At 39.2% G+C, this 20977-nt stretch overlaps 1 protein-coding gene and 1 long non-coding RNA gene across 5 annotated transcripts in view; both read left to right on the top strand.

Annotated features, from left to right (window-relative positions):
* The first annotated feature begins 3208 nt into the window (after positions 1 to 3208).
* On the top strand, positions 3209 to 7637 carry LOC119792099. The gene is made up of 3 exons (XR_005281938.1): positions 3209 to 3363; positions 3471 to 3552; positions 7256 to 7637. It is a non-coding gene; the product is annotated as an uncharacterized LOC119792099 (long non-coding RNA).
* A 2246-nt stretch (positions 7638 to 9883) lies between these two features.
* Positions 9884 to 20977, top strand: part of npas1 (neuronal PAS domain protein 1) — a 68794-nt gene continuing 57700 nt past the window's right edge. For 2 of the 4 annotated variants that reach the window (XM_038298589.1, XM_038298591.1), the window contains exon 1: positions 9884 to 10588. The gene's annotated coding sequence lies outside the window, so the exon portion shown is untranslated. The remainder of the gene's footprint in view (positions 10589 to 20977) is intronic. The other 2 variants (XM_038298588.1, XM_038298590.1) reach the window with 1 other exon arrangement.

Below are 20977 nucleotides of genomic sequence, written 5' to 3' on the forward strand. Positions count from 1 at the left end.
CTCTACTGTTTCCATCAATCACTGTATGTCATTGATGTCCTAAAGTAACAAAGTACACCCACACCATCATAAAACCAGGACTTTGTTTGACTTGTTGCATCCAAACTGCAAAATGTTTCTTTTAACTCATCAGTAATTTCCAAAAAAACTCTTTGACATCCAAAGGTATTTTTGGGGGGGAAGTGGCAGATCGACCACTGCCTTCTTTTTGGTCAGCAGTGAATGCAAGTTTGCCTCTTTCTTACTTGTAAATTCTGAGCATTTAGCTTAAGTACAGCAGTGTACAGTGTTTTAGATATTGTTCTGGGACTTTTGGGGAACTCCTAAATGGGTCCTTCATTTAACCTACCACATGTCAGGCACTTTTTTTCTTTATTTATGGCAATGTCTTTGTCATGCCTTTGTCATGAAACATACCAAAAACTGTGTAATTACAGTTAAATTATGATGTCATGATCTTGGAACTGAAGACTGGTTTGATAACTCATTCCATTCACCTGCTTAGCTCCACACAGCTATCATTACAATTCATCTGATCCACCTGAATCAGCCTCTATTTTAACCGCCTTCAACCAGTCATCAGTGCCAGATTATTTGAGCCGGTGGTAAGAGTTCTCTAGAATTACCACATTTCTGATTGACTGATCTTATCCCTTCTGCCTCTGTACCTCTGAGCCTGCTGAATTTCAGCCTGTGTACCGTACTGGGAACTGATTTCTGACACCATCCTGGATTTCCCTTTGGCACCTCTTTGTGCCTCTGATCTCCTGGCTCTGACTACCAATCACATCTTTGACATCGACTTTGGATTCACTCTCTGGATCATCTTGCCTTCCTTCATCTGCTTTTCACTGATCCCCTTCCTGTCCTCTGACCTCCAGGACGTCAGCTTCTGGGAATCTCTAGACGGCACCTTCAGCGTCTTGTTGGCAGCCCACTAGCTGGATCCATCCTCTGAACTATAAGACCAGGTTACTGACTCACAAATTCGCTATCATCCTCCGCCAGATAGATGTGGTCACTAACCTGTGTTCTCCTCCTTGCAGAGGTTCCGGCCTTATGCTACGTTCAGACCAAAAGCAGCCGAGGCAGCAGGAGCAGCTAGTTTACATGCAAAGTCAATGGTTGACGTGCATCAAGGCACAGCAAAAGGTCCCGCAGCGCATTTTGAGCAGCAGGAGTAGCGTGTCTGAGCAGCTGAAGCAGCGCATCGTGTGCTTTTGAGCATCTGACGCGCGTGACACGCTGCAAATGCAGCTGCTGCTGAATTTGGAAAATTTTATTTTTGCTGCTCAACGTGCCACATCAACCAATCAGAGAAGCTGATCAGGGAGCTGCAGGGAGAGAAACACATCGCTGCTGATGCAGAGCGCTATGATCACTCCTCTGAAACAGTTTATTAACGCCTAAATTAACTTAAAATGCTGAAATCTGCTGGCAAAACATGTTCACTTTTATTATCCTGGTGCCTGCAGTTTGGATTACGTACATGAAAACCAGCGTCTAGCCGCGAAGAGGCGACCAGGCCAGAGGCTGCTGCTGAATGGGATTTCAATGACAGAGCACCTCTGGTATGTGGGGGTCTGAGTGGCTCCGACAGCGAAATAATATTTGAATGCAGGATCGTAATCTTGATGAACTGACTGCACAGAGGAAGTTTTCATGTGGACTTTCTCACTTAAAAACATATTAAAACTACTTTATTCCCACTGATCCCAGCATATATAACTGCCATTTTTACAGGCAAAGAAAGGAGAGGGTAGCTCCGCCCAACGCTCATCAGACCCACTTTTCCACCTGCGCATCAGAACTAAACTTGTACAAGCATCAAAAATGAAGCAGCACACGCGTTTTTTATGCTCTTGCTGCTTTTGGTGTGAACGTAGCATTAGATGCCAATAGTATTCTCTGCGGTTCCATCATAAATACGCATTTGGTTAAATAAAACTGTCTTTCCCCCTTGAATACTGGGTCTTTTTTTCCTGGCCTGACATGATTAAGGGAGATTGAAGGTCGATTCCATATTAAAATGGGTTGATGAGACAAAACGAGAAAAAAACTAAGAACTTTATCAGGGAACAAATACTATTTTACAAAATTATGCTTCTTATGTTGTAGATATTATCTTTCCTCATTCATATTGCAACTTCATTTTTATTCACTGCACAAACTGTTTTAGCTCTAAAATTTGGCACTTTCATGGTGTTTACTTCCTACACGAGACGTGCAAGGTTAGAGGACACATTATAAATCTAATCAGGCTTTAACATAAAACTGCCACAGGTTTTTCTGCCTTTGTTTTGTGACTTGAGTCAAAATAGCTGCTATAAATTTTCTGCTCTTTTTGTCTTTGTGTAAATACTTGTCACCTATGATCTCTATGATGACTCCTTCCCCCCCCAAACTTCAAATGTATCTCTTATTTTTGTAATGCATGTAAATAGCTTTATTATAATATAATTCATGCAGGGAGTATTACAGACTTATGGACACTAAAATGTAAGTAGAACAGCAAAGGATAAACAGAAAAAAAGAGAAAAGATGAAAGTAAGAGGAGATAAAATGGATATAATGATAAAACTTTTTCAGTCTACTTCATCACTTGCAAAGAGGTGTAAAAAAACAGCACAACCAATGGATATAGTATAAGAGATACAATAAAGTAACACCTTGATACTATGGCTGAAGTATAAGTAGTATTATTTAATTTGACATGTATACTGTGGTAGCTGAAGATCAGAATATAGGCTTTCTTTTTTTTACTGCAATCAAGCATGGTCATCTTTGAGGTCCGGCTGTTGATCTCCCTCTTGACACCTCTATTGCGTCTGGTGCATGAACTGTTCACTCCGTCTGTCAGCCATGTGTTTCTCTTTGACTTGATGCCAAGACTTTGCATACCCCTTGTTTTATAAGGAGAGAAATGTTTTGAACAGAGTTTTGTTTTTGCAGTAAGATAAGTCCTTTTTTTAATTCAAAGAAACTTCTTAACTCTACTTGATACTAGTTGTAAACTGTTATTTTTTCAGTTTTGCTTATTGTAAACAGCTGCCTTAAGAGAATAGTGGCCAACAAGCTGCTTCAAAATTGCATATTTCTTTTGATGAAAGTTGCAAATGATTTGTATTGTATTTTCTTAATGGTTCTAGTCTCTAAAATAAAAAAAATTCTGTTTAAAATGTGGGTATTTTCTCTCCCTCAGGCTTGATTGTATTGCTTCTCAAGGAGTGTAATGTCCTCTCATGACTTCAGATTGATGTGACCACAGCCGATAGCATATGTAGACAGGCGGACAAACAAGGTCAGACAGGGGTGTGACTATCCTGCTGACTGTAACAGACACGAGCAAATTCAGGATAGTGGGTATGAACACAAATGCACACAGTGAAATAAACTGACTCATGATTTTATCTAAGCATTGGATTTAATTACATTACTTATTCATTAAGCTGGGTGAATTTTTTTTCCAGATTTGTGGTTTTTCGTTACTCGCTGAGCGCCGTGGCCTGTGAAGGGAAAACCTGTAGTACAGCTCCGCGAGGCAAGCCTCAGGTACTGAACTGAGACTGTGAGAGCTCAAACAATGTCTGAAACACACACACACACACAGAAGCACATACTGAGTCAAATATTCTCCGCAAGACTCCTTCAAGGACGCCTGGGGAAGACTTGGAGGACAAAATCACACACTCCCTATCCCAATGTCTCAGACGTGCTGCACTTTTGTTGTAGACAGAAAGACTCCTCCATAGCAACTATGGTCACACACACTTACTCACACTTAAATAGACAAAAAAAAAAAAAAAGGGCCCTGCCACTTTTTCATCTGTGTGAGAAAAGGGAGGCGCTTTTGCTTGTGTTGTTTCTCTTGTTTCCGCTTATTCCTGCTCTGAAACATTGCAGGGTTTATTCAGTGTGTGTGTGACTGTGTGGGTTTTTGTCAGTGTGTGTGTGAAGTAAAGGGGTCTCATTGGGATTCTTTGACAACCTCATTCACTTCTTTCTTACCCCCAACACCCCCTCCCTAATCTGTGCCAATGGCCAACAGCAACGCAGGAGGGTAGAAATCGTACCCCCCCCCCAAAAAAGGAGCAGTTAAAAAACTAAATGTGTCTTCATTTGCTTAAACTTTTCACAAGTCTTTCTTCTTTTTGTTGCCCGTTTTTGGTTCGCTACAGCGCTACAAGCACCTCGGCCAGTTTCCGCTGGCAAGACTTTTCCTCCTCCCTCCTCTGTCACCCACTCCCCCTTCCCTCCTTTCCACAATGTTAAGCCCATTTTTAGCTTGACATAATCTGAAATGGTACTTAAGTGAATTTATGTCCACCTCAGTGCATTAACTTCTGCTATTTCTTCCTTTTTGTTGCTGGGGATTTTTTTTTGTGTATAGTGAGTGTAGCGTCACAGGGAGCAAAGAGGGAGGGAGAAATTTGAAACTCAGACCACGGAGTAGACATCCTATCAGTATTCAGTAGAGAAAGTGAGTGATGGAGGGAGAGAGAGACGGAGACAGGAGAGAAAGGAGGAGGGGGTGATGTATCAATATTCTGAGTAGTGTTTCAGGGCAAGGGGAACGAATAGAGGAGAGGGGGAAGAGAGGGAGAGAGTACTTGAGTGAGTCTCTGAGTGTGATTATTTGTTCACGTATACACCAGCATGTGTGTGCTTCCCTGATCCCGTCCATGCGTTACATTTCATACTTTTCCTTTGCAAAATAACAAAGTACATACATTCAAGTATGCATAACCTGAGCGCATTAATAAACCAATTTAAAGTAGGAAGGCTGCAACTGCTGGAATGTTTCCACAAGAAATAACTTCATCTTATTATGCTGCATTCCAAATTCAATTTACACGACGCCAAATCTATCAGTTGCAGATTATCTGTCTAAAGCAAAGAAACTAGTAACTAGTAGACAGAATGGCAGGTGCAGGCTCAGTTGGATAGAGTCTTAGTGCAATCCCTTGGGTGGTTTGGGGAAAAATGCACACTTCACTCACTTCTTTACTTGTTTCAGAGAATGAAGGATAGCATCAGCTTGTATATGATGTAACAGGTATCAGCCACTATGAAATACGCTAGTGGTTTTAACCTAGTCCTCATAACTTGTCAATATTATTGCATCTGAAGCCTAATTGAAATATTTCCATTGAAATAACAGCCACACATCAGAGTCAGATCGCACCATCTCTCATTGTTTGAGCCAAAGACGACCAAGGAGGACAACGTTGTTAGAAAAACAAATCGTAAAAAAGCCAGACAGGAATTTCCCTAACTACATGTTAACGAGCTTAAGGGAGAAGGTCCTATGGACAGATGAGAAGAAAAATGGAGCTGATGGCAAAGGCACATCGGCTCTACTGTATGTTCACAAACAGAAAAATAAAGCATATCAAGAAAAGAACACTGTTCCTACTGTGAAACATGGAGGAGGCTCTGTTATGTTCTGGGGCTGCTTATCTTCATCAGACTCAAGGTGTCTTCAATATCTGCAGGATATAATTAAATCTCAAGACTATAGAGGGATTTTAGAGAGAAATGCGCCGCTCAGTGTCAAAAAGATTTGTCTTAGTCGCAGGTCATGGGTCTTCAGCAGGATAATGACCCAAAAGCCACAGATAGAAACATCCAAGAATGACTAAGAAGAAAACATTGGACTATTCTGAAATGGCCTTCTATGAGCTCTGAACTAAATCCAAATAAGCATCTTTGAAACATGCCATCTGGAACAGGGACCCTTCAAACCAAAGACAACTAGAGCAGTTTACTCATAAGGAGTGGGCCAAAATACCTGCTGAGAGGAACAGAAGTCTCATTGACAGTAACAGGAAGTGTTTGATTGCAGTTGTTGCCTCAAAAGGTTTTGATACAAATATTAAGTGTCCAGGCCAAAGTCTTTTTTTTAATTTTATTTTATTTTTTATCATTCTGCTAATGCATGATTGGGATAGAACGTCTGACACCCATTTGTTCCTTTGTAATAGAATTTTTATTTATTATTACTTTGGTTCCATTCAAGTTATTTCTGACAAATATTTTTTTTCCATGTGCCCCTTCTTGTGTATCACCATTTAATCAAAATATTATGTTTCGTTTTTTTTATAGGGAGAGTAAGGGGGGAGCTGTTTTTAAAGTGGGTTTCAGAGCTAAAACATTAAAGCTAAACATTAACAAGCATGCCTTTTTTCAAATATTTTTAGCTACCACAATCCAATAAAACTTAAGTCGAACTAAGGAGCCTCTGAAGATTTTCTCTCTACGGGGTTGTTTGGACCAAATTACTGAAATTTTTTTATAACATGGTTGCCATGTAAAAACTGGCCATAGAATAGAAAATTATGCATGTGGGCAATTCTTAGACAATTCTCTGGAAATCCTCAGCACCGATTTAAGTAGCAGGGAAAATTCAAATTTCAAAATACTTTAGGAATCCCAAAGAGAAACTAATGTAACTCAGATTATAGGCTTTACTTAAGTGGCTAACCATGCTGATGGTTGTAGGTTGGAGGCATCTTCTCTAATGGTTCGTCCCTGGCACATCAAGGATTTGGTGTAAAAGCACTAAAACACAGCAGCAGGGACGTATTGATAAGATCCAACAATAATAAAAACTACAATATAAAATATTTCTATACAGTGGATCTGGAGATACCTCTGGCTGGAGCTTCCTTAGGCAACAGTTTTCTAAGAGGATGCTTGTTGTCCGAATGGCTCTTTATATTATGAATAAATTCATCCATCCATTTTCCATCATGTTTATCCCAAGCGGGGTTGCAAGGGGTGCTGGTGCCTCCAGCTGTCTACTGGTGAGAGGCAGGGTACATCCTGGACAGGTCACCAATCAAGGGTGTACACACTCACACCTAAGGAGAATTTAAAGAAGCCAATTAACCTAACAGTCATGCTTTTGGACTGTTGGAGGAAGCTGGAGTACCCAGAGAGAACCCACGGATGCTCAGGGAGAACATGCAAACTCCATGCAGAAAGACCCCGGGCGAGGAATCGAAACCCTGAATTCATCTCTGTGAAATCATCTTCAGAGGTTCCAGAGGAGTTTCCAGGGAAGAACCATTCTTCTTTATCAGCCTGTTAAGCTTCTTCAAGTAATTTTTTCTGATGCTGCTTTCACATCAGATTATGATCATTATGATTATGATCGAAGAGATTGCACTCTGCAAAACACACTGATAGAAGATATGCAATAGAGAAAAGCCCTTCTAACATTAAAGAACCTTTTCTCTGTCATTTCTTTCAGGGAGGAAACAAGAAAGGAATGCTGCTTTTACTGGAAATATCAATAAAGAAAACAACACGTTTTTAGATTATGGATATGTTAAGTTACCTCTTATTTTACATTTGACTTTACTAAGGTTAAACATATTAGTATGTTGCTTACCAATTATGCCATTTGGGGAAAATATTTTCAGGTATTTTTTCTGCAGGATGTAATGAGAAATAACTAACGTTTCCAACCTTTGTTGCCCATACATGTGTTCTCTGTTACAGCTTAGAGTTGTTTCAGTTGCTTTTCTAACTGTAGGAGATTCGTTTTTAATAAAGACCTCTCCAAATCCTACTGAAATGTCATGAATAATTCAGTCAATTAAATTATCCCTCTCCTTATTTTTTTATATATTGCATTTGATTACTTCCGAATATTTCTGCAAAACCTATATTACACCTTGCAAAGATGTGCTCTCCAGGCTATACAGGTGTTCTCCGACATGGCATTTTAGAACCATTTAATTTCTGGCAGCTGAAGTTTGTCCAGCACTGAACAGCGCTTTAGTCGGACCACATGGTTATCCATTTTGGCCACAGTCCCCTGTCTGGGCATAGTTGGCTGGTCGCAGACTTTGGGTACGCAGATAGCTTGGAGCTATGGGCAATAATGTGATTGGCAGTGGTGGAGCAAAGTCAATTCCAAACAGCATAACCAATCAGCAGCGGCTACGTTACCTTTTTCTCCCTGCAGATGGTTTAATCAGGCAGGTACTCTGTCTACCTGAAAGAAAGAGGAAAAAACCAACTGGAATTTTTTTTAATATAAGGATTTAATACTGAAGGAAATCTACTGTGCCCTGTGAAATTACCATCACACATTGGTCATGTAAGAACCACAAATTCCCATGTGTTTTATTGGGATTTTGTATTGAAGCACCAGAATTATGAAGAAGAAGGGAAAGCATACAGCATGGATGTTTTTCTCACAAATACAAACTATAAAACAGCTTAAGTTTACTGAGATCAATGCAGAGTTTCTGTGAATATAATGTTTATATGTTTTGCTGCACATTCTGAAACTGGAATAAGGCCCAGTAATTGACTGGAGCCATTCTAACTGATGGAGACACTTTGGTCCAAAACATTCAGTGCTGCTCTGACTGTATGTTAGGATATTGTCTAGCTGGATAGTTGATCTCCCTCGGGAGGTTTGCAGCCTTCTAACCAAGTTTCTTCCAAGAATGAATTCACTCCATCAATCAACTGAGTCATTCCCTCATCATGATGCTGCCTGCACCGTGTTTCAAAGTGGGATGGTATGTAAGTTTAACTTTGTTAGTTTTCCAACAACAAAAAAGCACGTTGTACACACCAAAACATGTATTTTAGAGCACAGCACACTTTTATAATTTTTTTTTCTTTTTATAAATTTGAACGCTAAATGTCCTTTTCTTTTGCCTTCAAAACCACAACTTCTTAAAAATTGTGAAAAAAAATATATAATTCTAGCTGTGGAATGTTTGACATTGAAAAATATGTAGGAGGTATAACACCTTTACGCTGCATTGTATTTAGATACAACTTAAGTTCTCATTGTAGACTGTTAGTTTGATTGAATTTTTGTTTTTATTATTTCTGAACTTAAAAAGGTGGGGATTCAAAATTGTGTGTTTTTAGAAAACATTTGTTCTATTTCTACTTTTTGGTTTTGAATGTGGTCAAAAGTCTAAAAACAATATCGGATCTTGAACTGGATGTGGAATAGCATGTGGAATATAAAAACATTTTCATTTTGACTCTTTTAGAGCTTTAATATAAACATTCAGAGCTGCTCTGACTGTACGCTAGGATATTGTCTAGCTGGATAGTTAACCTCCCTTGGGACGCTTGCAGCCTTCTAACCAAGTTTCTTCCAAGAATGAATTTACTTCATCAATCAACTGAGTCATTCCCTCATCATGATGCTGCCTGCACCGTGTTTCAAAGTGGGATAGTATGTAAGTTTAACTTTGTTAGTTTTCCGACAAAAAAAAGCATCTTCGAGCACAGCACACTTTTTTATATGTCTTTGAAATAAACTTGAACACTAAATGTCCTTTTCTCTTGCCTTCAAAACCATAACTTCTAAAAATTGTGCAAAAATTGTGTGTTTTTAGAAAACATTTGTTCTATTTCTACTTTTTGGTTTTGAAAGTGGTCAAAAGTCTAAAAACAATATCTGATCTTGAACTGGAATATATAAACAGTCATTTTCATTTTGGCTCTTTTAGAGCTTTAATAGAAATCTTGGATAAAGATAAGTTGCCAACTAGATGGAATATATATTTTTTCAGAGTAAAATGTCTTGATTTATTTTGAGGCTTTAGAAAGTGCCCAGTCAGTGTGATAACCCCCTACAGTGACAAAAAAAAGTGTTTACAGAACGGCAGTCACATTGTGCAATCTGTTTGAATGTGATGGAATCTCCCACTTGTTTCAGGCATCCTCTCTCCTTCCTTCTGTGTCTCCCTCTCTCTTTTCTCTATGCTAATCAGCATTTGAAAGGCAGCTTTGACAGTGAGAAAGAAACTGAGTAAGAGGAAGGGGATGGGTGGGGGGGTAAACGAAAGCATGAGACACAGCGAGTTAGGGAGGGAGAGTCAGAGGGAAGCTGAGGCGAGGGGCTGTACAAGCATGCCTTTTATATTTACTAGTGACTGAGAGGGAGGGAGGCAGGGAGCAGCTGAAGGCAGAGACAACTGGTGTGCACGGCTTTCCCAAGAGGAAATGAAAAGAAAGAAGCTCAGCGAGGAGAGTGAATGAGTGAGCGGCAGAGAGAAAGGAGGGAGGGAGGGAGCGCGCCGGCTGGAAGCAGGGAGGAAGGGAGGGAGTTAGACAGAGAGAAAGAGATTCTCACACCGGCTGCGTCCTAATCCGAGTCCATCTCCAAGACGCAGCGGAGCAGAGTGTCAGTGAAGTGATTCCGAGAGCCAAGGAGAGCCGCAGCAGCTCGTCACACACACATCCACACTGTCTCCATCCTCCGCTGTCACAAACACACACTCCTGCAACAGGATGCGTCCGGCTGCGCGGCCACGGCTTTTGTGAAAGTGAGGGGATTGACGGTGCCCACCCCCTTCGCGATTGTCCCGGCCGGCCCCCCCTTTGGCTCACACACACCGTGTCTGTTTGCTGTGTCTAAGCTCGGGGCGCTGCTGCCGCTGCTGCTGCTGGAGGAGTAGGAGGAGGTGTTGGAGGTGGGGTGGGCACTGCCACGGCAGAGCAGGGGGGCACCTAAGAGGAGGAGGAGGAGGAGGAGGAGGAGGAAGAGGAAGACAACAAAGTGGATCAGATCAACCGCACGCGGACTGGAAATGCCCGTCAGGTGAGTAGATAATAGATCTAACAACTTACAGTCAATACACACATGCAGGCGTGCGCCCGCGCGCGCGCTGCTGGAGGATGGATGCGAACGCATGGACGCTCACTGGAAAAGTTATTCTCACCTTCAAACTTTTATTCTCACTTAGAAATTAGTTTTTACTAAACTAATTTGTTGTATTGCCCAACTTGATGATTTGCAAAAGTTGTTTTTTTTTCCTCAAACGAGGACAAAATAATTAAAATAGATTTTAGCAATTTTAACAAACAGGTATTATATGTTAGTTTGACTTTTTTTTCTTCATAGTTAAGTAAATACATTACTTTTTCTTCCTTGTTGAGTGCACATTTAGAAAAAATAATAGTTAAACGGATGAAAAAATATTGATACCTGTTATTTTATTATTGTTGTCCTTTTTGAGGAAAAAAAAGCTCTTTTTTTACACTAACTTCTTTGTATGTTTCATCAGTTAAAACTAGCAATTCAAATTCATTGCTTTAAGGATAAGCCAAATAATCGTGTAGGTTTATGTTGTTTGAACGCGTCTGCTGTTTGAAGATAGGAAGGCTGAGAGGGAGCCGCGAGCGCGCCTCGTCTCCACCTGCAAAAGGCTGAATTGGTCACAGCTTACTGGCTCGGTAGCATTCGCTGCCTTCGGGGTGTTTTTGCAGCAGGTGGTCTAAATTGGCAGAATGACTGTGACAAACAGGGAGCGTTTCACTGGTGTTGTAAAGTAAATACCAGCATCAAACCATCACATAGAAAAACCCATGTTTTCTTTTTTTGCTTTTCTTCTTCTTCCCTCAAAGTCAAAGTCGGACTTTATCGCATTTAGCAAACATTATGAGTCAGGCTATGTGTGTCTATCTAAATGTAAATATGTGCATGCCCAAATGAAAATTTATGTTGTGGATTTTTGTGTAAATTGTGCTCTGTTTCAAACCCCACTGACAAGATCATTTGCATCCACACCTGCTGAGGATGCAGCTGCCTGCAGATATATTCTCACATATAAACTCACTCAGATGGATGTGGAAAAAGTGTCAGAAATGTTTAGAAAAATAAAATGAATGTGTTCCTTTAATTATTATTATTATGTTATAACTAGTGGAAATGGTTATTAACATTCATTATACTATGGATATGTCCGCTTTGATGATTTCAATGAGCAAAGATTTGACAAATGCCTCCTAAAGGAGCTAGAGTCCAAAGTGAATCACTGGATGGTACAGTTTATACCCCAGCCTCCTGAGCTACTGAGCCTCTCCATCCTATTCAGAACCTGCATATGCAGGATGTTTTCCTTGCGACCTCTCTTTAGGCCCTTTTTATGAGAACCAGACACACGTTTATTCCCTTGGCTTTTTTCAATTTAAGGAGCTGCGGGTTTGTGCCAAAGGCAGAAGTGAACTCGGGTTAAGTTTGCAGAAGAGAAAATATATCCCTCCTAGGTATGGACCAGCATGAAAATCAGCTGTGATGAGACCCCCTGGATATCGACAGTTGACAATATTAACACCAACATTTTTAGAACTTCGATGTTTAACTGTATTTGTTCTAGGTATTGCTAAAAAAACATTGATTATTGTAGTTAAAATAATGCCTTCTATGTTATTCGGTGTGACGTTAATAAGAGTGACAGGTGGTGCTTCTTGGATTTCCCTATTAAGGCTGTTTTTCTTGTTAAATGAGAGGAAATTTGTTGCAGTATTCTTTTATCCAGCTGACCCCTAATCGTGCAGCAACAGGTAGGAGAGGGGAAGTACTATGTTTCTCTGCTCCACACACTTTTTATAGATCTAACTAAAAGGGATCTAAACTGAAAGAGGCGTATGATGAATAACTTTTTAAAACCTTGGTCAAACTTGTTTGGGTTATTGATCTTTAACCGATGCCTGCTGCAGATATAATAAAAGCTAAAGAAGATGGGATTGAATGTAATTTTTAAAGGTTTTTTTTCTTTTTTTGCTTCAGTTTTAATCACGGCCTCCATTTGGGCAGGTATACCTGCTGCACTATTTACGTTTCTTTTATCTCTTGATATTTTCCTCCTCTCTCTGTTGCTCTTTTAGAAACACACACTCTGAGGTAGTCAGGGTGTTGACAGACAGTCGCTCGCACACTTCTTCTCTCTTGCCGTGCGAGCGATAGTGTGTGCGTGAAGAATGCTGACAGACAGTGTGTGGGTCTGTGACAGAGGGTGTCAGCGCAGTGTCAGGGAGATGTGTTTAGTGTCACACTCTGCTGACCTGATCTCCGGTTGGACTGTCCACTCCGGCCCCGCTGTGGCTCCTTACATAACCCCCGCTGTCATTCACACGGACGCCTGAAGGGATCCGCCAGGGTTCTGTGCACGCTTAAACACACGCACGCCTTTAGAGAAGATCCAAAATGTAAAAGCATACAGATTTCCTTTCAAATTCAATAACATATTCGCAGTTTACTTTTGAGATTTTAATGATTTACTCCACAACATAAAAAAAATCTGCTTATATCTGAAGTGTTTGAACAAAGCAACAAGTTTTAGTTTCCTGCAAACCCTTTTTTTTTTATTGAAGATTCTGGATTCCAAAAAAAAAAAAGGAACACCCACGTAACTTGGGCTTTTCTTATGATCCTTTTCAACATGTTTACCATCCTCTCTGTATTGGCATCTGTGCTTCTTCATACTGTGCACTTTTAGTCCTGACTCAGTGACCCTGTGTGCCATTTGTTGGCCTGTGGTTATTTAGAGGTCAGCGCTGATACAGTGATGCTTGGCGAGAGTGGATTTACCATCCTCGGCCCTGGATAGAAGGCAGAATCCATTTTGCTGACTCCTCCACAGTCAGAAAGAAGATGCCTCTGTCCGCTTTCTTATTTTTTACATTTTTCTTAAATTATTTATAGTTACTTTCATGTGAAGCTCAAACATGGGGTATGAACCTAAACTATGCAAACTGGACATATGTATACTTCTTTTATGGCTTTTTTAGTGTTATGTTGGATTTTTTTACCTAATAAGTCCTATTCAAATATGTCCTAAATGAACATAAGAAAAGTCCGACTTAAAAAAACATATTTGCTCGGCCCCATTTTCAAAGGCATTCAGACATCAGGGGACATCTTTTTTAGTTTTTCAACCTTAACTTAAAAAAAAAAGGTACTGTATGTGGAGGAAAGGATAAAGTCACTTCTATGTCTAAGGAAACATTTAATCTTGGTTCCTCTGTTTTTTTAAGCAATGGGACCAGGGAGATCTTAGATGCCTCCTTAAATCGGAGTAGAATATTTAACTGAACAGCTTTTCTCACCAGAGTTTGTTTTAACACTTTCCAGCTTAAAGCTCTTCCTAAAAGGCAGTTTAAGACACTGCTCTGCAAAGAGAAGCAGATCCTTTTATCATAAATCACATTTAAGAACTAAATGTTACATCCTGGCCTGGTCTGCCTCCTTAGATGCAATTTTACAAAACAGAGTATTGTGATCTAAACTCCTTTAAAAAAATGAAAGAAAACCCTACTTCTTTGATATTATCAGAACACCTTAATATTAAGGGTAAATTATGTTGCTTTTACCTTTATTGATTGTCATTGTCATGTATATGCTAAACCTTAAAGATATAGAGTCAAAAGTCGTCACATTTAGTATGTTTACGTTTAATTTGAGCAATCTGTGATACTCCCTGAGGGTTTATACCATGGCTATCAACTATAACCCTGAACATCTGACTTCGGTTTTGTTTTGTTGTTCCTGTGAGCAAGGAAAGAAATTAGAAACTTTTTCAACTATCTACAGCAACATGTGGGGGAGGGACAGCATGCCGTCCCTCTAGTTTCCACATAACCCGACATAGTGACAAACGAAACTTTGTTCACTTTCTTGGTTTCTTTGGACCCACAGATATGACTTTAAACAGAAGGAACAGCATGACAGGTTTAAGCTATACATTTTTAAATTTAAATAAAATAAAGTAAATAAAGAAAACTGTTCTGCATGCTGATTATTGATATCTGAAGGTATAGCAGAGGATTTCTTGTGTGCATACGGTGGCTGAAGCAGGTGGTTATTATGACATTCTTTGTTGCTGCATATGAGCAGCAGACATCAAAGCATGCACACCAAAGCCCTCTGAAATAAAAGAAGAGGCGGGGAAAGATATTGATTACAGAAGGTGAACATTAGTGAATCTCTATCTCTCCTCTTTTTTGCCAGCCTCCTCATCTGTTTATCATTTCCTTTCCTCTGTTTCTTTTTTCTCGTTATGCTTCCTCCATCCCCCATGTGCTCTCCATCCACCCCTCTATCCCTCTTTAATCATTTATCTATTTGCTGATCTCTTTATTCTGTGTTCTTGTAGTTTTAGGGATGCAACTCGATGTAACTGTGCGAGCTGTTATCATTCCTTCACACCCAGCCATGACTCCTCCTTTGCTCATCACTGGAGAGATACCTGGGGGCGGGCAGGGTCACGCTGGTCAAATCTAACGGCGTATTGATTCCATTAGATAATTAATGACCCAAGCAAGGGCCGTGGAGGAGCAAAAAGAGGGTTAGAGGCGAAGGATTGTGGGGCGGGGTTGGGGATTGTAGATGATGTGAGGCAATGGGAATGCAGGATGTGCTTCTGGGGAGGGGGTGGCGGACGCCAGGGCCCCTGAGAGTTGAAGAGAACCTTGGGTTGGGAATGATCCAGAACCGTCAAGGTCAACAGCAGCCAGAGCTTCACTATGGAAGCGGAATGCCGATCGAGTTGAATAGCGAGAGCTAAGGTGGAAGGGGGGGTGGTCTTCATGTCCAGCAGCTGTCGATAGATCAGCGGCTGAAAAATTGTACATTAAAAAGTGTTTTGACTTCCAAATCCTCAGGTCCAACCGCGGCCGTAATGCATGATAAGTAGTTTTCAAGCCCTCCAACCAGAATACCAAACTTCTTCTCCCCGGACGCTCCAGACACTCATTTACAAGCACTCAACAACATGAAAGGCAAAGATAGAAAACTAACTACATCAAATATTCTGCTCATGTTACAGCCAATCATGTTTTCAACATCTTCCATGATATTGAGCGCTCTGTATTTGATAAGAAATTATTCAAAAGAATCTCTCACCCCGCTGTTTCATGTGTGCGCAGTTTTTACCTTTTGGTTTGATGTAATTAAAGAGGAGTGGGCTGCAGAGGACTGGGGGAGAGCTGTCTATGAAATGTTAGCTGAAAATGTTTCTGTAATGATGAGGGGAAAAAACAAACACTTTTTTAAAATTTATAGGTATATATTTGTTTTACTTTTCTCTCTTTTAGGTTGTTTTTTTATTTTCTGTGGAAAATTAAATGAGAAAAGTTCCAAATAAATAAAGAAATAAGGTTTGTATTATCAAGGATGTGTTACAGATTTCACACACTTTAAAGTCTAGTCTATAAATTAGCCCATCTTCACAATCTAGAGTAATAAGTACTGTTTTTTATTTTATTATGACAACTTCTTGTCCTTCCTGAGCAAACATTTCTGGCCTTTATTGTGAAAGTTGTATTTATTTTGTTCTTTCTTGTAGTTTTCTTATGGTCATACTGCAGTTATTACAGTTTATTTATCATCTTTTGTTCCAAATCTATCATTTTAAAGACTTAAAAACATTTTGTTTCTAAAAAAAAAAATGTGAAGGGTTAAATTATAAGAAATGTCTTGTTTAATTAACTGTTTGAACCAGTACAGCATTAATCTTGATCTGTTTATCTGAAAGTACGAATAAGTGGATTTATTGTGGGCTTTTTAGAAGTACAACTGCATCTATTATAAAGTGTGTTAAACTTGTAATGTCAAAAAGGTTCCAATGAGTTTTTACAAGCATCTTTTATCACCACTTTTATAATTGCAATAAATACATGTACGTTGCCTACCCCAACAGAAAATCATTTAAAACAGTTTTTAGAAGTTTTATTTATTTTTCTTCAAGAGATTAGAACAAATTCCTTAATATTTTAATAGAGTCAAAGCAGAACATTAATACTAAAATTAATAGAAATAGTATAAGCTAGCCGATCAATGCCAAAATAACAGAAAAACAATCAATAGAAAGTGTTTTTTAAGAGTCTTAAGTAATTAACAGTTTTGCCGTTAAGCTACGTTGTTCATAGACCAGTTGGAAAATTCCTAGACATTTGCGACATCATGTTCCTATCCTAGACCTTATTACTTCAGCTGTTAACTGTTTTTCCATTTTCACTGAACTGTAGAATAAAAATCAAAGTCCTTCATGCTGAGATCTGGAAACTTAACAAAGCAAATGACTATATGCAAAAACCCTAAAAGTAAGCATTTTTCTAAAGACGTTTTTTTTGTCTCTATTATTTTATCAATAAAAATTAAATATAGCTGTGATAAAAATCTAAAGCCCATATCCTTCATCACTATATAAAGTAAAGCGTATGAATGTATATGTTAAAATAGATTTTTGCAAAAACAATATCTCCATATAAGCAGTCTAAAATAAATAGCAAAAACCTTTAGAGGTGAAGTGCTTGTTATCTCTGCAAACTGCTGGAATAGCTTGCAGAGGTTTGCTTCTGCTTTTCACCTTCGCGTGACTGCAGTGTGCATGTAATCTCTGGTGGGCTATGAGAGCTCCTGTGCCTCTATATTCACAGTCTTGGCCAGGCTCTGTATTGGGCCCCAGGGGTTGTGGAGATGAGGCATAAAACAACCATGTCCCTACCTAGGGGAGCTGGTGGCAAGGCGGCGAGGCTGTTGTCTGTCGGCGTGCTGTTTGACTTAAATGTGTTCATTTGCCTTAGCTCCTGACTCCCTACGGGGAGGGGCAGCTTGGGGAAGAGGAGGGGCGCGCTAACGAACCTCTGACAGCTGGAGGCCCTAATTAAACGTCCCCGCTGAAAATAAACAGAGTGGGAGCCAAGCAAGCAGCAAAGTGTAGCTTACGAACGAGCGCTCGCTCGCAGTGCCCTCCTCTCTGCTGACCTGTTGTTGTTGACACTTTGCCAAGAGAGCATGACTTTATAGGGTGGAGGTCTCAAAGGCACCCTCACATATACACACACATACGTAACACTAACGAGTTTGTGGCACGGCAGCAATACATTGTGAGCACCTGCGGTCACACTTGATGGCAGTTGATCTCCACAGCTGTGAACACAGTATAATTTTACTCCTGGTGCTTTCAGGAGTCACACCTTGCTTTCCCTATATGCTTCCTGCTGCGCAGTGACAGAATAAAGAGGCTTGGTGCCAAGGAGGGGGTTTCACACTCTGTCTAGTTGACACGTCTGACATTCAGCCTGTTGTGCTGCTACTGCTAGCCTGAGCATTAGCAGTCAAAGTGGCGGGGTCCATTTGAGCGAGTGCATTAATGGGCCGCCCAACCTGCGACAAGGTTATGAGGCTGATTGAATAATTACTGTGGAAGCTCCTGTCCATTACGGCCCTGTGTCTGCTCAGATAGAGGGAGACTCACTGAGAGATGCAGAGATAGTTTGAGACAGAAAGATTGGGAGGGCAGATTAGATAAGCACAGATAGGGTCAATTAAGAGATAAACATACAGGTATGGGCTTGAGGCGAACTGTGTATGTGTGTGAAAATGGCTTCCTGTGTTTGTCTCCTTTTGATCCCTTCATCCAGCCCCACACAGCCTAATTTGGCATGAAGTGCATTTATCCAGGTGAAGCAGAGAAGGTGACAAAGGTGAAGTTGTTAGACAGAGGTGCACTGCCCTCTGCCCGACCCTGTCGACTCTTTACCTGGTTCTCCCAGGAGAGATCCGTCAGTGTTGCACTTATGGGACTAAAATATATAGGCTTCCTGTAAATGAATGAAGCCTAGAACCTTAACGCCTATGTGAAAATAAATTATTTAGATGAATATTTTAAAAGGGGCTTTACTTACTGAAAAAATAACCAGATTTATCAAACATTTGACCCAATGACACAGGCAAGGATGAGGTGCTCCCTGTACAAAAACATTGATTTGTAATAAAGTAATTAAGAGTTTTTAATACATGGCCTGTGTTTATATAGTGTTTGTTTATAAGTAAGGGGACTTAAAATACATTACATCCAGTCATTGACATACACTGTCCTAGCCACCGCTGCCCTGTGGCACATTGAGAGAAGCGAGGTGGCGGTTCAAATTGACCCTCTCTTACATATCATCAATACATTATGAAAAATAAATAAAGATATAAGAATAAATACCCACTAAGTTACATTTCTTGTGCTTAATTTGCAAGATAGCACTTTACTTTATATCTTAATGCTTCAAAGGTATAATAAACTGTTAATAACCTTCCTATCAAGCCTGGAGTCTCAAAAGAGATGCAGCAACTGCTTTGTTAATTGTATTTTTAGTTTTAAGTTTGGGCTGTATTGTTTTTTTTTTAATGATCATATATATTTTTTTTTTCAATACAGACAAATTGATATTTTATTATTAATCAAGTACTGTGTAAAGACTAGTGAGTAACTGATAGTAAACCTTGTTTGAATAACATGCTGACATTTATTTAGTAGTCATTAGTAGTGATGCTAATCATTAAACTAGTGTCTGATTTTCCATATATGATGGAGGGTTTTAAGTTGGATTAGACTCATTAATATCTAAACACAGGAAAACACAACAGTAAGAGAGCTGTTTTTACACTTTTAAATGTTTTTTGTTTTTTATATTAATGTACTAAGGGTTGTTAAACTGATTGTCTCTTCCTCTCTAAAATCTCATAAATACTTACCTTTTTTTTGGAAGATTGTATTTCATGTCCGATGTCAGTTTTTATTAATATTCTGCCATTTTAACCGACGTATTTAAGTAATTCTAGTGCTATATGAAGTGAGGACCACATGTTGTTTTCCATTTATTTTTTTTTTGTCATTTTAAACCCTTTCTATGCCCTGACCCTGACATTAACTCTATACCCATACCCATTACTAGTGCATACTTAACCTAAACTAAATTGTCACTTTATTCCAAAAAAAAAAAAAAAATTCTTAGTAAAACTTGAAATGTGGATTAGACATATGAGCCTATTTTGGTACAAACGGTCCTCAGTTTGATGCTGAAATTGGAAAAATGCTCCTCACTCTGATGCCAAAACAGGAGCCACCACACACTCACACACACACCCACCCACACACACACACACACACAGACTGCAGGTTATATACAGAGGAAGGGAGAAGCAGCACGCATTAGCTAAATTAAAGCTGATATATGGCTAACAGGATTTAAATCAGATCATTATGAAGGATGCCAGACACTGGCTGAGACATTTTAACACTGTCATGTCTTTTTTTATGAATTAAGACTTCATTTGTATAAAATATTACATTAATATTTATACACAAAAAAACATCATTGAAGACATTTTCAAAGAAGAAAGACAAAAGGAAAAAAAACTGCAAAGAAGGAAAGGAAAATATGATAGAACAAAAACACTCCAATCTTTTTCTTTTTTTCCTCATTTCTAGCTACTTTAGATTTACATGGGATTACATGACAATCTGTGTCAATAATTAATTGAATTTCTGTGAATTGACTAAAGTGAAGAAATTATCTATTTGCTTATGTTAATGTGTTTTGTTCTAATAAAAAGTAAAAAGTGCATGAGTATTCGTTTTAAAAAGCTGGTTATTAGAGATACAGAAAGAGCTATGGTTACCAGAGTTCACTGATGTGTCTATTTGCTGGTGTAAGCTGCTGGTACCGTGGGCTAAACAAACATTGCATGAATAAGTGAAGATATAAATGCCACATTTTACTTAGATTAATGAAAAGCTTCCTATTTAAGATTTTTATTTTGCATACTGTTTTTAAATGTTTCCCGGATTTTTGAAGGTTCATGCATGCTTTCTGCAACGGATAGAGTAGGTAAGGGAAGCACTGCATTTATTAAGCCTCAATAACTTTTTAAAACCATTCTATACCTTGATTTTTGAAACGGGCACAGTCTCACATTGTCTACAAAAAAAAAAACATCATACAAGATAAAAAATTTTCTATTGAAGCAGCTTATATCTACTTTTGTCACATATTGATTATAATGATATTATTTTAAGTATATCGATTTAATTAAAACTATTGTATAATGACCAGATAAATGTGCTAGTGTTTTTCAAGTTGCAGTAGCAGATAATATCATACCTGCTTTGCAGTTCTGGACATTATAAAGTAACTGATGTAAAGGAAGCAGTCATTAGCAGGCTAATCAGTTGAGCTGTGTGCTCTCTAGTTGGGTTGCAATCAACTGCACAAGGGTTGCAGCTTGCCAACTGTAGCTTTAAAACATCTTTAATAGGAGTAATGGGTGGTGAATCCAACATTATTTTAACAGAGTGAAACAGTTTATTCTAGGGAATTGCGTGATAGCTGTTGGATGGGTATCCTAAAGAACTCCAGCGACTTCAGGACT

This window comes from Cyprinodon tularosa, unplaced genomic scaffold (genome assembly GCF_016077235.1).
Source record: "Cyprinodon tularosa strain WSP-4 unplaced genomic scaffold, ASM1607723v1 ctg41, whole genome shotgun sequence".
NCBI classification, from domain to species: domain Eukaryota; kingdom Metazoa; phylum Chordata; class Actinopteri; order Cyprinodontiformes; family Cyprinodontidae; genus Cyprinodon; species Cyprinodon tularosa.